Genomic DNA, 15,280 nt, shown 5'->3' with positions numbered 1-15,280 from the left:
ATAAAGCAAATATATATTTGTCATCTCCAGGAAGAATCCACCCCTAAAACTGAAAAAGGGAAGGGAGAAAGGAACAACGAATTGACTGTAGCATTTCATCATAATTTCTTTGAACAATGGAATAAGACCGTGGTTGTTGTATTTATTTATTTTAAATTCTTCTTTATTAATTTTCGTACAGTTAGCCATCAGCAAAGCTAAACAAAATTGCCAATTCATCATAAACCATAAAGCAATATTTTAGGGAAGAAAATGAGAAAGCAACTTAGCAAGTTGCTGAGCCCGTTCCTTTGCAAGGGCGAGGTATATTCCACCCCAGAGAGGATGTATGGAGTGGAACATTTGATCCTGGCCCAGAGGCTTTCTATTTAAAGATGTCTGACACAGCATGTGCTGGTGCTTTTTCACTCTGCCAGTTAAAAACTGAATTGTTTCACAGTCCGTTGCATGTCTTTCGCTCTCTCTCGTTTTGGGGACACCATCCTTCTAGGATATTGTTGCTCTCTAACACAAAATACACACCCTATTTCACAAGACATACTCGAAACAACCTCCCGTCCCCTGTGGAAACAAACTGTGCCGGCTGCAATCTTTCTCTCCTTTTTAAATTAATCTAGCAATATTACTTACCCAGGTATCATTGGCAGACTGTATTCGTGATTCAGTATCGAAGAAGTATACTTGCAATGAACATACTTGGAAAAAATAATAGTACTTTTCATCAGCTCTCTTTTCCCTTCCACAACCAGACAAACATCATTTTCTCCCAGGGACAGACTTCTGTTTGATTTGGAACATCATATTTGCAGTTCTTCAGTGAAGGACCTGATTGTCATTCTCCTGTGGACCAGTTCACACAACTGTTTCAGGTGACAGCAATGCTGCGATGCAGCTTATTACTTCATACATGTGTCAACTTAATTTGTTGTTCGTTCGCAAAGTCATGCCCAACTCTTCATGACCCCATGGACAACATCCCTCCAGGTTCTCCAGCCCTCCATCATCCCCCGGAGTACACCCAAGCCCACCTCTCCACTGACCCCATCCAGCCACCTCAACTTCTGCCATCCCCTTCTCCTTTTGCCTTCAATCATTCCCAGCATCAGGGTCTTTTCGAATGAGTCCTTCCTTCTCATTAGGTGCCAAAGTATTTGAGCTTGAGCTTTAGTACCTGACTCTCCAGTGGAAAACAGGAAACTGACAGAGCTTTTGGCTGTAATGGAACCAGTCCAGTTCCAACTTTGAGCTGCGATGAAAATATATAAACATTCCATTAAAGAACAGAATATATATTACTGTGTGGAAGGCAAACCCCATGCCTCAGGGAAGCTGGCCATGAATGCAGAGATAAATTCTTCCCAACCCCATCAAACTGGCTGCTACCTTTTGTCCCTGGCAACACAACAAGTGGACGGGTGACCCTGGAGATTGGTGAAAGCAATGCTTGGACAGGACCCCCTATTTAAATCTTCAGAGCAGAAAGGACAAACTTAACCCCACGTCTGTTCCCAAGATCCCACATCCCCAACTGTCTCCCAGGGCAGCACCTGGCCTACAGCAAAACTGGGCAGCTGCTCTCTCCCCATGCTCCATATAATAGGACAATATATAGGAATTGCAGTGTTTCTCTTTAGGATTGTAGTATGTGTTGACTATAGTCCACTTCTCATGTTGACTCAGAAGTAAGTACCATCATCTCCAGTAAATGTGAATAGGACTGCAGCCTATTAAATAGATTGATAGAGTATATCTCTATCACATCAGATATCTCTATAACATCAGATTGTGTGCTTCTCCTTGATTAAATGGGTGATGGATTTTTTAAGAATTGTTTTTAATAAAAGCACCTAAACTTTAGGCAGTAAACATTAGAAGAATGTTAGAAGAAACATATAATTAAATGCTCACATCAGGGAATACTGTGCACAAAAATCCATGTTATGGGGAAATACACTTAAAAATGCACATAGTTGTAAAAGCAACTTAAAGAAATACATTATTATAGACAAAATATCTTGCCAGGGATGCAAACATTAGCAAAAATAGCGTGCATGAAAATGCAGACACTTGAAGAAAGTGTACACAACATTTCATATGAGGAGAAATATGTGAAAAAGTATCTGAGTTTTCATGTAGACTTTTAAAAATAAAATCCACATAAAGTGGCGCAGAATCAGGCTGAACAAAACTGAGGACAAGAACATGGGAGAATTTCAATAGAACCAAAATTGACTGCTTCACCTGTCAATTGAACGATGCAAGTGCATATCCAGCAGACAGAACTCAAATGCCGTTTCCTTTGTGGTAAGATCTATGCCCTGGGAAGAACCACTCTTTATTTATTATGCCATTTTCACAAATGCACATTCAATTATTAAAAGGCAGCCTAGAAACCCAAAATGTCACAAATGCATGATGCAATGGAAAATGTGTCCTGAGCAGATCTCTGGAAACCAGTGAAGAAATGGAAGTGGCTTTCAAGGAGCCGGAGCCAGCTGTGTGTGAAGCCCTCCTCCCATCTGTTCCCAGAGGGTGTAGGGCTGTAGCTCAGAATCACTGGCATCATTATCCTGGAGCTTCAAGTACAGCCGACCAAACATACTTCTCTGTTGACCAGGAAACGGGAGATGGCAAGGCTTCTAATATTGTTATCAGGCTTGGCCAGCTGAGGACCTCATAAAACTCATCAAATGCTAGGCCTGTAGCATTCCAAAAATTTGTTCCCTTCTGTATCTGAAATGACTTTGAGGCCTGAGAAGACTAGGTCCTGGCTTCAGGTTCATTCCTCAGGCCACCAATTCCCATTCTGGAGTCCCTTACATAGAGAAGGAAGCACAAGATAAAACGGAGAGGGGCTTTGTTCTTTATAGAATCCCCTCTTTGTGTGGTATACTGCTGTTTGAAATGGTGTCTCACTATGAATGCAACCTACATGATGTTGGTGTCAGCAGCAAAATTCTTGTTGGTTTCAACTGAGCTGGATTTCATCCTAAATCTCCAGTGGTTTTTGTGTGTTTCTTTTTGGTTATGATACATTCTTGTTTCCGAGTGAAAACAAACACAGAGGGATTGGAAAGATGCAAAGAAGCCACCTTTCTTTGAATAGATCTCTGTATTCATATTGAGTCTTGAGACAGTCATTTCATGTGTCCTCTAAATATCCTGGCAGGGATTTATGTCAAGAATTCATTTTGAGTGAGATTTATAATCAGAGATGGGCTTTGCTTATGAAAAATTGATGGGTTGGTGTGTGTTTTCAGCTCACAAAACAGGGAAGCCCGTGAAGCGGGGGGCAGAGATTAGTTACGACTCAGTACTTGGTTGTACTGATCTGCCTCTCTAGGGACGGGAAACAGATGCAATCTGGTAAGGCATAAAAGATGCAGAAGAAAATTTCCAAACTGACTTGAACTTCAAACAACTATTTAAAAATTCAATTAAAATATCTGCAGTAGTCTGACAGCAATGCACTGCATGGCATTTATTCTTTTAAATTTATTATTTTTAAATTTCAAAATATTTAAGACATGACTGTGTACTTAAGCAATAGTCTCTCATATCAGTATTAGGGGTCCTCTTTTACTCTTCTCATTACTGTGCAGTCTCATTATATTACCTGCATCTCACAATTAAGCTATGGAACTAGAAGAAGTTAAATCTTTAGCCATGGGATATATAGCAACTAAACTCCTTTATCTGCTCTGTCTTGAGTTTGCCTGTTTTCCTTAGTAGTTTCCTGCCTCTGGAGCATTCTTCTTCCTAATATTCGTCTGGCTTTTTATGTTCTTTTTCTTTCTTTCCTTTTCTTTTTAACCCTTCTTGAGACTTACTTCTTTTTTCAGGCCCAGATTTTCATCTTCGCAAGTCTTTCACTTTTAAAATCCTCATCAATATTTTCCTTCTCTGTGTCTCTTCTTCTACTAAAACATGAGCCTATGAACATAAGCATTACCATTTCTTACTTTTCTAAAGTACCTCTCTACTGTACAGTGCTGTATCAGTCAATAAAATTAGATACACTGATGATTTCTGGTAACTTGGATGTCCTCCCTCTGAAGACACATTATAGACCAAACCCATAGACTGTCCAGCATTTAGTTCATTCAGAAGTAAATCCAGATTGGATATGTAGAACCATAGCATAGTAGAGTTGGAAGGGGCCCGTAAGTCACTTGGATCCAACCCCAGTGCAGGACTCCAAGTTAAAGCATCCCCAGCAGCTGGCTGTCCATCTGCCTCAGCTGTGGGTGAGCCCACAAGCTCCCTAAGTAATTGCTGCAACAGTCAGGAATCTTCTGTTGTTCAACCAGAAATTGGCTTCCTGTAACTTGAGCCCATTATTCTGTGTCATGCACACTGGAATGATCAGGAGTAAAGCCTGCCCCTCCTCTTGGTGCTAAATTTGTTTGTTTGTTTGTAACTTTTCTATACCGTCCCTCACAGCTGTCTCAGGATGGTTTACAACAGATTAATAAAATAGAATAAAAATAGAAGTACACAAAGAGTGCACTCATCTCTCTCCTCACTCTTCTTACTGCTAAATACAAGTATGCCCAGTTCTTTTAGTCTCTTCTCACAGGACTCTGTCTCAAGTCCTCTCGTCATTTTTGCTTATCTTCTCTGACCTTCTGCAGTTTGTCTGAATTTTTCTTAAACTGTGGAGCCCACAACTGGATGTAGTGCTCAAGACCAAGCCTAACCAGTGCTGAGTAAAGGAGAACTACTACTTCATTAGCTTTTTTACAGCTACATCACATTGTAGACACATATTCAACATGTGCTCAACAACAGTACTGCAATACTCACTTGTAGTATTGCTAAGCCAAGTATCTTCCATTTGTAACCATGCATTTGGTTTCTTTTTCCTAGGTACAGAACTTGGCATTTGTCCCGATTAAATTTCATTCTGTTGTTTTCAGCCCAGTGCTATCAAGATCACTTTGAATTTTGTTTTTATCTTCCAGTGTATTAGTTATCCCAGCCAATGTTGTGTCATCTGGAAATCTAATAAGCATTTATCTGCATCTCATCATCCAAATATATATATTTTTTAATGTTGAAGAACACTTGGCTCAGGGCTGAACCCAACAGCACCCCCACTCAATACCTCTCCCCAGTTTGAGAAGGTAGTATTGCTAGGTACCTGTTGAGTCTGAATCTGTAGCTAGCTGTGGATCCACCTGATAGTTGTTCCATCTAGTCCCTTTTAGCCTATTTACTAAACAGGATATCATGGGGCACTTTATCAAAAGCTTTGCTGAAGTCAAGATACATCCACAGCATTTCCACAGTCCACAAGGAAGGTTACCTAATCAAAATACAAGTAGGAACAGCATGGGGCCACAGGAGGGTCTTGGACACCCATGCCCTGGAGCATGGTGGTGATATCATTGCCTTGCAGCAGTGCCTAAGGCCCAATCAAAATCCCAAATCTGGACAGACTTTCCACTAAGTTAACTGTGAGGGATAGCACTGTCAAAGGATAATAAGGAGTTTAATTAATCACGGGATTGTGGTTGCCCCAAATGTATGGTACAATAGAGGGTGCTTCAAAGGCTTAGGAGCAGTATTAATAGAGATGGTGGTGAAGTTTGCCAAGCTCAGTTGCAGAAACAAGCTTTGTAGGTTCTTTCCCAGATTACAAATGGAAATGTTTTCTAAGAGAGAATAGGAGCATCATGAGTATGCCTGATGAATGAAGAGCTGCACTCAGAGAAGATGCTGCTGGGGAAAAAAATATGCAAGCTACCCCCACCCCAAGAGCTCTTCTGGCCCCCAGCACAATATCAAAACAAGTGCAGCACTTCAGAATAGGCCAAAGTAGGAGAAACATCTCCAGTCCTTTGGAAGTGATTTCCAAATTTGTGGGGAAGAGATAACTTAGTTATAGAAACACAGAAACAGAGTGAGTCAGAAGGGGTCTCCCAGGCCATCTAGTCTGACCCCTGTCTCCAGCCAGCTCCACTCACGACATGCCCACCATGTGCATGTCTGGCCTATCTTTGAGCACCCTCACCGATGGGGCCTCAACGACCTCTCCTGGAAGCCCATTCCATACCCTCGGGGTCCTAACTGTCAGGACCTGGTATCTAAATGGAACCTTAGTTCCCTGAGCTTTGCTCCACTGGAGCTCATCCTTCCTTCCTCTGCAGGGGAGAACAGGTCTCTACCCATCTCTGTGTGACATCCCCTCACATACCTGTATGTCGCCAACAGATCCCCTCTGAGTCTCCTCTTCTCCAGGCTGAAGAGACCCAATTCCCTCAGAATCTGAAGCAAGCTGCAGGCAGTTCATCCACCTCTAATAATTAATTATGATCTTATTTGGGCTCCATTATAGTATTTTACACAGGCAGCAATGAATTGCTTTAGATGTACCTACTTCTCTTATTTTAAATTGTTGCAGGAGGCTGGTGGGATGCAAGTGTGCAGCCCATGAAAGATTTCTTACGGATAATTACAAAGGTTATTTGATCTTACCAGCTCCAACTTTTCTGCCAGATTTCAAAGTTGCTCCTCTCAAATTGCCTTCCCACACAAGCACTTCTGACGAAATCTGTTCCCATACATTTCTTCACCTAAGTAACCTCATGAAGTTGGATAAAAGGAGCAGTGTTGCCCTTCCGTCTACAGACCAGAAGAGAGGCACTGCTGCACGAGTTTCTCAAGCATGGCTTTGCCAGGTGTGTGTGCCATCCCACCCCCTATGTGCATACATAGAAACACACACACCCCTACAGTTTTCACTTTAGGAGTCACCTGAACCTCAAAGTAGCTTGTGAAACTCACAGAAGTCTGCATGTTTTGGCGGACTGGATCACAACTATGGAGTTTCATCAGAATCGCCAAATCAGAGCAAAATGTGAGGTGGCAAACACAGGATTCCCAATCTCATGGGCTGCTTTGGACATTAAGAGCAGGGCGATTTGCGAAGAAGTAGCATGTGGGAGAGATGCACCTGACTTGGAGACTGGCCATGTATTTTATAGATCTCATGTGCCACCATAAATGTCCTGAAAAAAACATAGCCTTTGATTGTCCTGTTATATTTATGGTCCCAAAGTTCAGAGAAACATATAATGGCGAATGCAGGATTCTTAATGCCATGTTTGCTTCTGATATGCAGCATGGCAGGAAGGCAATTGTAGGTGGTAAGTGGTGGGTGGGAGGAAAATGTTTCATATTTACCATATCCGCCACTTTTCCTATGCAGCCCATCCAGTGCTGCTTTTCCAATCTTTATCTGAATATGTGTGTGCAGAGCAAAATAAGCAGAAAGTGGCCAGGAGGAGCAGTTGAAAAGGCATAACAATAACCAAGGAAATGCTTTGTTTGCCATGCTTTCGTTGTGAAATCCCCCCCCCCACACACACACACACACACACACTTTTAATGTTAAGAACAACACATAGGATTAGCAATCCTCTGTTTGCCTCAACTCGTTTTGGCTTCATAGAGTTAGGTAAAATAGAAGGCAATATGTGGTTTGGAGAATTAGGAATGTTACATAGCCAGTGTTTGGATAATTTGAATGTACTATGTTCTGGTTGCCATGAAAAAAACAGTAGTTGATTTAAATTATATGTTTTCTAATATCCATTATCCTTTTCCTATTAAAAAACAGTTCAGACTTGCTTTTCAAAGGCTGTTGATACATTGTCTTTTAATATAATTGTAGAGGTCCTTTACGTGTGTTCTTTATTTACATACAATGTAAGACATAATACACAAACTCAAATTTGCTTTTATTGCAGTTGAGAAAGTCCTGCGCCTAACAAATACAGACTTGTATTATCTGGATATGAAACCTTTACAGTTGACTATTAGCATATTGGCATTAAACTGCACTTTAAAAAAGAGGTTAGTTGTGGCCTTTGTTTCGTACATGAACTGAGTTTTGGGTTTGCACTGTAGTTTTCCATTTGGCAGGGGTGAAACTTCTAGTGTGAACATCGTTGAATCTCATACATTGTTGCAAGATACTATACTGAATCAAAAGATGCCCTGACTTATTGCATCACTACATCATCCTCACAAGCCATCATTCTGTGAGTGGCCTGCTCAATATGGAAGTCTGCTCTGATGGCCATCCTCCTTGTCCTGCCATGCGACTTTGCTCATCTTCCTGGAATTTCCCTAGAACAACCAGTCTGCTGCCAAACTACAAGTGGGAGAAAGCTCTGTGCACATAAACCTGTACAGAAAATCTGTAGAATTGATTTTCAGTCAAAATAGCTATCTCCATGAGACAGAAATAATTAGTAAAAGCACTTTATGTAGCTCTTTTAGAGGTAAGTCAATATTTATCATAATACATATTTCTGCATGAACCTTTCCAATTCATCTGGAAAAAGAAGGGCTCTTTGCAGAATTTTCTCTGATTATTCTCCACCATTTTTTTTATGATAGATGCCCCACCACCACCATGCAAAAGATTTCCCAGGACAATGCAAGGTCTTCAGTGTTGTTCAGGATGCAATATGCTGGTCAGGATGTCAAGGTGTTGGCATTGACAACAAAAAGAACTCATGACAACAAAACAAACTCTGTGGGGTGTGGAAGAAAGAAGTTGTTCTCAAGGTTGTGGTGCCATTAGGCAAACCTCTTTATAGCACCTGTAGCTGAATTTAAAAGCAATGTCTGTACTGAATGCAACTTGTGTGTCTTTCTGAGCTATGCCAGTGCAGCTGAGAATGCCTTGATTTGTTTTTTTTTTAATGCATTGCATTCTTTCTGTAAGTGAAGGTAATGCTAAAATAAATCAAGGATTCCGGTATTGCTAAAGACTTTGGTGCATGGCAGCCTTGATGTCTACTCTTCTCTTTTGTCCATGAATTTAGCATTACTGTTACCTGCATTATCTTAACATGGCACAGCCCTAACTCATGCTTTGAGTTTATTGTTTTATACCTTCTTAGACTGGGGAAGAGTCAAAATTACACCACTTCAACTTACAAGGTAACTGCTGCAGTAAAAGAAAGGGCAAATAGAAGTGGAGCTTCTAGGGGACCTTAGACCCTAAATTTAGTGGAGAAGGTTGCTTTACAATAACATGTATATTCAGTTGTGAAATACACAATTAACAGTTACTTCCTCCTTCAGCTACTGCTCCATGCTTTACAACTGTTCCTACAGTCTTGATATGTCAGAACAGCAACAACAACATGGATTTCCAACCTTGGCAAAAAACAAAACAAAACAAAAAAACAGTATTCTGAGCATGTGCAGATTTGCTTTTTAAAATCACTTCAAGCAGCAGCATGACTGCAGGAGGAAAATGATTTTTATTATGTGCCTGCTCTTTGCTGGGAGTTCATGGGGGGGCGGGGCTGGACTATGGGGACCTGAACTCTGAAATGAATCTGTGCTGTGCCAAAATCTCAAGGAAGGTGCTTTGACATACGGTTTGTAAACTGTTCCTCAGATGGGTTATTGTTAATACTGTCTTTTTCATTCTCCCATAACGGGTTCCAAAATTAAAAAGTGTACCATTAATTCTCTGCTGCACAGAATAACATTTGTCCTTGCTCCCTGAAGTTGGCCTTCACCGATTCATCAGTGGAGCATTAGCTGACTGATCTGCCAGTTAAACCGAACAAAGCTGGCAGTCCAGTGAAAAGGCATTCCTAGTCATTGCTCCCCAGGAAGGTCCCTTTCATTGGGTGTTAGCTCACAAGGGCCAATGCGTAGAAAGCTTGCCATTTGGGCAGGCTTTTCTTGCTGGGATTGGATCCAGTGCCATCTAGAAATCACAGTAATTTTCACCAGGGATGCTACAGTGGGTATGTAATTCAAATAGCAATTCTGCATTGGCTAGAACAGTGTTTTCAAACTGGGAACCCTGGGATTCCCTGGAAGGTTACTGGGGAATCCTCAGTTAGAAAATTTGCAGTGGCGGCAGAGAAGCTTCCCTGAAAGATGGCCTCTCTTCCTGTACATTTTCCCCTAGAAAGATGTGGTCTTGTTAAAGGCCTGGCTAGTTTCCTCAGTGCACCAAGAACCCTGATTAGAGCTCTGTGCAAATTGCAGGGGTTTCTTGGCGGACAAATCAGTGTGGAAAAGGCTCCCTTATGGTAGCAGCTGCTGCGACTGCCATCTGGACTGCTTCTTGATGGGGAGCTCATCTTACCTCTTCTCTAATGCCCTTCTACACAATGGTAAAAACAGAAGACACACACAATCTCCCTTTTAAGCAAGGCACCTGGGATGAGAATTACAATTGTATTGAATTTGGTTTTATGTCTGACTGTTTTTAAATAAGCATACACATGCTGCTGTTGCATGCTGTTAGTGTTTGCTACTGTTTCGGTGTTTTGTGTTATATATTGTTAAATTTAAATGTTTGAAGTTCAAGTTTATATGTTACTGGTTGCCTGGAACTCTCTAGCAAAGCTACAGATGGAAGGGCCAGGCCAAAAGGTTTTGCTACCTAAAATGAAGGACAAGAAGCCTCAACTTTTGCTTCCTCAAACAGTAGTCACTCACTGGATAATATCTTGCTCACACTTAAGGCAGCAGCCTATTTCCGAGAGCCCAGGACAGGCCGTGGGGGTTACACAGCTGTGCCCTCCAGTGGATGGGAATGGCTGGGAGACTGAGAAGGAACAACCAAGAAGCTGCTCCTGCTGCTGACCCCTGGCATTTGCTACCTGAAGCAGTTACGTCACTCTGCCTAATGGTAGAGCCAGCCCTGGAGGGTCTGACAATTTACGGGGCTAAATCTAGAATGCACATTTAGTTTAAAGATGGGTCTTCCTCTTCTTCCCTCCATGCAGCATCCACACGTGTATATAAATAGCAAAAAAGAAGCACTGCATGTCAGTGGGAAAAAACCTGTTTGCACCATGGGTTAGTTGGGCTAGAGCAGTGATGGCGAACCTTTTAGAGACTGAGTGCCCAAACTGCAACCCAAAAACCACTTATTTATCGCAAAGTGGCAACACTGCAATAAAACCTGTATACAGAGGTTTCAGTTTAGAAAAAAACAACTCACAGCCAGTCCAAGCAAATAAATATATATCTTTGACAGCGCACTGACCTGCCATGCAAAAGCTTGGACGAGTCGCAGCTAATGAGTTGCAGTTCGTGATGTCATCGCCTGGCGCCGCTAAGCCTTTCTGACCATGCGCATGGCCCGCATGGGTGCTGTTATCCGATGCTTGGCTGCTGGGGCAATGCTGGGGCGACTTGGCTTGTGTGCTGACAGAGAGGGCTCTGTGTGCCCACTGTGGCATGCGTGCCAGAGGTTCGCCACCACTGGGCTAGAGTGTCTGATGCCCACAAAGCTGAGCAATGCTGATTCCCCAGGCTGGAGTGGGGAATCTTTCATTTACATGGCATACAAAGTGAAGCTGTGTATACTGTCTGTACCTTAGGAAACTGAAGCATATTAAAAATAAATCACTCATGGATCATATGGTACTTTTTAAAAGGCAGAAATATGCATTTAAAAGATTTGTTCAATCTTAAGCCTGCCTTCCAGCATCAAAGATCAATGTGTCGTCTGATTAAATTGAGCTCTATAGATTTATCCAGTCAAGTACATCAAAGAACGCATTTCTCTTCTTCTAATGATGCTGAACCTAAAGTTCTTCTCTGAAGTACTTTAATTTTCGCTTGGTCATTACAAGAAGACAGTGACTTAATGAACTGCAAATAGAAGAAGAAAGTAATATAAATCATTTTGCATCTCTTTTTCTGTTGTATTAGCATAGCTGCTCTTTCATCATTAGAATGCCTACCTTGATTTCTCCATGCATGATGGTAAGGATTAAATTGTACTGCACTTTCTGCAATCCACCATGCCAATAAACATTTTAAATCATTACAAAAATAACCATGATAAATTAATGTCAAGAAAGTATAATATTTTTAAACTGTTAAAATAGATGTAGTGGTGGCAGGATAATAGTCAGGAGGTATTAAGGATAAAGAATCTGTTGGAATGTTTCTGGGAGGCCTTCCCAATCCAATTCCTATAGAATTGTTTCCTTCTAATTGCACAGATAGAAGGTTAATACCGGAAGCCTCTTCTATATAAATTTCTGACTTCAGGTACAGGTAGAAGGGTTCTCCTTGACTCTTTGTGTAGCACTTTAGGGAGACTGGAAGAGCTGTGAAGGAAAGTGGGAGTGAAGAAGTTCCGCTAGCTCACTTGATCCAATTTAAGACTGGATCCAGGCTCTGAATAGTTTCCCTCTTTATAAATTAGGCTGCTCTGATTAAAACTTGGAGAAAACAAAGAGCAGATTTTTGTGTGAAAGAATGGTATGCTCAGTTCTGGTACCAAAAAACAATGACTGTGCTGAACCTGTGTTGACAAGCATCCCGTGTTTGTCTGTGCTTCTGAATCGCTAAAATCAGAGGCCTATGAGAAAAGCCATGTTAGATCAGGCCTTATCTAGTCCATCATTTTGTGCCCACAGTGGCCATAGATATGAATTGAGTGCAATGGTAAATTCCTGCCATGTTCTCCAGGACCTGGTGCAAATAGCCATGCTCCCGCTTGATGCTGGAGGTGGCATATAACCATCAGGTTTAGTAGCCACTGATAGACATATCCTTCATTAATTTATATAGCCCAAAATAAAGCCACCCAAATTGGTGACCATAGCTAGGTCTTCTGGTAGCAGATGCCATAGGTTAACCATTTCCAGTCTTTAATCACTTATGGTTCTTGTGAAGAGCAAAGTATATCTTGGAGGTCTCCTTGTCTGCTTTATTGGATTCAAGTTGGTGAAGTGGTGAGATTAGCTAAACTTGATAAGGGTTCCATCACTGATGCTCTGAAAGGACTTGTGCTCTTTGCAAAGGCACAAACTCAAGCAGAAATCTTGCGAACACCATCCGGGGCTGGCAGTCTCGGCAGCATCTCTGGATGGAGGAAATGTTCCACCAGGGCCTCGAGGGAAAGGTAGCACCACTCTTAGGTCCCTCCTATTCTTGACCCAGGTAGGAAGCCTTGGAAGAAGATGCAGGCTGCCCCACTTCAATGCCTACAGCATGCCTACACGCTCCTCCAAGACAGGAGAAGTGATTGCACTCAGTGGACTTCCTGAGAAGGGCTTTATTGTCCATATGAATTCATAAGTTCCCATTCTGTTATGCACAGAAGATGTGGGGGATTTTTTGTGGGGGAACCTTTACAAGCATTTCCCAAATTGGTCCAGATCCAGTATGTTATTCAGCATGTATGCTTGATAGGCAGCGTCACCAATACTTTTACAAGAACGTTACATAATTCTGTTGCTGGTGTTTGTCAAACCTTTGAAGATGGTTTGAAGATTCCAAGCTTGTCAGAGATGCAGAAATCAGTCTATTTTTCTCTCTCCCTCTCCCCCCCCCCGCCCCGCCCCGCTATGCACGTGCACATGTGTGTGTTGTCAAGAACATATTTCTAAATGTGTTTTCTCTAAACACACATCGTGACGCCATTTTTGAGTTAAAATCTGTTTGGGAATATTCAGGAAGTATGAAAGTGATAACTATAATGATCACTGAATTCTGATATGCACATTAGTCCAGAAAATGCAGATCAGATTAGTTCTTACCCGAATTTAGCAAGATCTATTTCCTCAAGCGGAATTCTAAAACATTTAGACCACACTGAGTCATCAGGTCCCATAACTCAGTCTAGCTGCCCCTTAACCATGCTTTTGTGCTGGCAAACAGATCACCATCCAGCTCACAACCCAATGGGCTTAGAGCCATTGAAATCAACCCATGAAGCAAGTGTCACTCTTCACTGGGTTGTGTGTGTCCAAAATAGCCATAGTGTAGTGAATGAGCTGGTGAAATTTTCCTTCTGGTTTAAAGCGGGATGTAGAGCATATACTTTTCAGAGATGAGAATAAGAACACCCCAAGGCTGGCTGGGGAGTGCTGGGAGTTGTAGGACTTTTTTCCTATGTGAATTTGCATACTCGTACAATCGTGTCTGTATTGTCACACCAAGGATCAGTGACTAAGGTACTCTCTTTCTGCTGTTATATGCTACTAAAGAAGCTCTTGGTGAAATTCTTCTGCTGCAGCTTTATCCATTTAGTGCAGGGATGGCAATTTGTGGCCCTCCAGATGTTTTGGACTCCATCATCTGTCAACACAAGCTATGGAAGCTGTAAGCCAAAACATCTGGAGAGACAGAAGTTGCCTGCCCTGGATTAATGCCCTGTGCTTATAGACTCATAGATTCATAGAATAGTGGGGTTGGAAGGGGCCAAGTATGCTATCGGTCCAATCCCCCACTTCTGCAGGATGTCAAGTTATACCATCCCACTCAGATGACTGCCTAGTTTCTTCTTGAATATCTCTAATGTGGGATAGCCCACAACCTCTCTTGGCAACTGGTTCCACTGTCATATTGCTCTGACAGTGAGGAAGATTTTTTCTAATATCTCGCCTGAATCTGGCTTGTTGCAACATGAGTTCACTTTCCCATGACTTACACTCTGGGATGTGCTAAAAGCGATCTTGTCCTTCCTCAGTGTGCCAGCTTTTCAAGTATTTGTAGAGTGCTTTCTATCTCCCTCCAGTCTTCTCTTCTTGAGGCTGAAATGCCCAGCTCTCTCAGTCTCTCATCGTAGGGCTTGGTTTCCAGACCCTGAGTCATCTCTGTTGTCCTCCTGTGAACCCTTTCTAGTTTTTCTGCATCTTTTAATAACTTGGGTGCTCAGAACTGAAGACAGTACTCTAGGTGAGGTCTGACTAGTGCAGAGTAAAGGAGAACTAGTACCTCCCTTGTTCTGGACCTGATACTTCAACTTATGCATCCCAAAATAGCATTTGCCCTTTTTGTGGCTGCATTGCATCTCATCGCTGGCTCATATTTAGCTGCTTGTCTACAACAACTCCAGCATCTTTTTCTTTTGCAGTGCTGTTGAGCCAAGTATTCCTCATCTCATATTGATGCATTTGGGGTTTTCTCCTAGTGGAAACTGTGCATGAGAACTCTGGTGTGAGTCCCATTGTGTTCAAAGGGGCTAACATCCAGGGAACTGTACATAGGATTGCTGGCTTAGAAAGAGTTTTGCTCCTTGGGTTAAAGAAATACTAGAAAATTGGATGAAGCAGCCCAACTGCTGCAGGAATGGGGAAAGGCATGGCAGGCAAAGCCAACGGCAGAGAAGCAGAAGAGGCTTCTGATTCAGAGAAGCCCAAAATGTGCCACGAGGAGCTATAAGACTACAGTCTTACCTGCACTGTTATATCAGCAAAGTTCTACAAAAGCCTGGAAGAACGGCCTGACTGGAGACTGTAGGAGGCAGGAGAGCACTTCCCACGAG

At 42.1% G+C, this 15,280-nt stretch overlaps 1 protein-coding gene across 1 annotated transcript in view; it reads left to right on the top strand.

Moving 5' to 3' along the window:
- CA10 (carbonic anhydrase 10) overlaps positions 1–15,280 on the top strand; it is a 346,588-nt gene that overhangs the window by 211,922 nt on the left and 119,386 nt on the right. The window lies entirely within an intron of this gene.

Source organism: Varanus komodoensis, unplaced genomic scaffold (assembly GCF_004798865.1).
Source record: "Varanus komodoensis strain SLA01 unplaced genomic scaffold, ASM479886v1 scaffold12, whole genome shotgun sequence".
Classification (NCBI taxonomy): domain Eukaryota; kingdom Metazoa; phylum Chordata; class Lepidosauria; order Squamata; family Varanidae; genus Varanus; species Varanus komodoensis.
This window is presented reverse-complemented; position numbering and strand designations above follow the sequence as displayed.